At 43.0% G+C, this 1,882-nt stretch overlaps 1 protein-coding gene across 4 annotated transcripts in view; it reads right to left on the bottom strand.

Annotated features, from left to right (window-relative positions):
• The window catches only part of limk1a (LIM domain kinase 1a), a 44,856-nt gene continuing 42,974 nt past the window's right edge, over nt 1-1,882 (bottom strand). For all 4 annotated transcript variants that reach the window (XM_042749980.1, XM_042749981.1, XM_042749979.1 and 1 more), the window contains one exon: nt 1-1,882. This exon is cut by the window's right edge and continues 702 nt beyond it. The gene's annotated coding sequence lies outside the window, so the exon portion shown is untranslated.

Below are 1,882 nucleotides of genomic sequence, written 5' to 3'. Positions count from 1 at the left end.
TAACATCAGGAGCGGACTTTATTCTGTGCTGAATTACAGTCGCCTCCATTCACGGCCAGTACGTTTAAAGTGCAGAGTCATTTCACAGCTTCAGTAAAAACATTAAATTACAGGAAACCATAAACCTAAAATATCAAACTGAACAATGGAAACGTGGAGAATATAAATATCTAGAGAACAAAAGGAAGCCTCACTGAAACAGGTAAGCGATGACGACACAAACTCATCCGGCTCAAAACACACGACGAGTCGTTGGCAAGGCTAGCGTAAAACAAAGGCACAGCAATGTGGAGAGGTAAAAGCATCGCTTCCAGAAGGAAAAGCTGCAGCATTCTGTCACCAGATCAAGCTCTGGCTTCCTCGGCACTTTCTCATTGATGCGTATGAGTGTGACAGATATGAACGATGACATGACAGCAGCGGGAGCCTGAGGTGGACTCCAGTGTTCAGTGTAGGCCAGCGGTGGTCCAGCCGCACATGGGGATGATGGAGGTGCTACAGGACTCTCAGTCCGGGCCCCGGCCCCGAGCAGCAGCTCACAGACTTACATTACAGCACTGCTTTGGCTCACAGGATACTGGATTTCTGGTCAGTTTTTGGTTACACAAACTGTGGACTCATAATCAATTTGCTAAAATGGCTTTCATAGTAATATGGCTTTTTGTTAATGGCAATAATGATATTATTGATATCTGATATGATCATCAGGGCTTCAAGTCAACATGAAATTAAAATTAAGCCTATTTATTGTCTTGATAAACCAAGCCAGACTTGACAACAGTGTTTGTCTGTCTGGTTGACATCAGCTAGACTGTGCAGGATACAGATTCATATCAAACAACAGCCAAATATCTATTTAGAAACAGTCAAACTGGTACTGATAGTGAACGCAGTCATTTAATTGCAGGTGATGCCAGCTGTATATTATTAAGTGCACTGGGATCAGATCTCATCTGCTGCTCAGGACCGGCGCGTCAGCGGCCAAACGTCACCGAAGGCTCCATCAGTGACTGCATTCACACAATAACCAAGCGGCTCACGTTCGGAGGAACCCAAAGAAACCAAAGGCTCGAGCGGCAGCCGCTTTCACACATAGTGCAAATCAAATCATTTCAACATTTTATAAAAGAGAAAATAGTGGTTCTATTCAAAAAGAGAGAAGAAAAGGCTGTGTTTTTACTTTTTTCTGTCTGTACACGTGCTTTCCTGGCGATCCTCCTTCGTGTTTTCACAATAACATCTGTTGATCTTTACGAGAACAGCTGGATCAGTAGTGGAGGATGTGACAGGGACACATGCAGAAACATCGAGAGAAGCCTTTCTGTCAGATATTTACACCAGCAGTGTTGTGTAAAGCTGAGGCTCCCATGGGGAGTCACACACACACACACACACACACACACACACACACCCGTTCAGTCGTGAGGATCCACCCTGAGACACACCGTCACACATGAGGGTCTAAATCAGGCTCAGCCTTTCAAACACAGGCCAGGAACAAACTCCTGCAGATCAGACGTCAGCGTGTCAACAGTACCGAGCGCTTCGATTGGCTGAGGTCAGGAAATCCTGTCCACTCATCACAATTTGAAGCACTAGTTAATAACGAGTCCACAACATCGTTCACCCCGAAATCTAAAGAAAGAGATTAGAAACTCGATTTTGCACAAGAACATGAAGCCTGTGAAGATCTTGGATTTTCTTTTAAATCGCCATAAAATACATTCATTACAACAAATACTAACGTGATGCAAATTTACTTTACAGTTTAAATAATAAATCATTCTAAAAAAAAAAAAGGCTCCATTGTTTTCTGCAAAACACACATATATACATATATTTTGGATTTGGGGCAAGAAGACTGTGTTAAGTTAAGAAGTGA

This window comes from Cyprinus carpio, chromosome B22 (genome assembly GCF_018340385.1).
Source record: "Cyprinus carpio isolate SPL01 chromosome B22, ASM1834038v1, whole genome shotgun sequence".
Taxonomy (NCBI): domain Eukaryota; kingdom Metazoa; phylum Chordata; class Actinopteri; order Cypriniformes; family Cyprinidae; genus Cyprinus; species Cyprinus carpio.
Note: the sequence above shows the minus strand (reverse complement) of the source record. Positions and strands in the feature narration are given on the sequence as shown.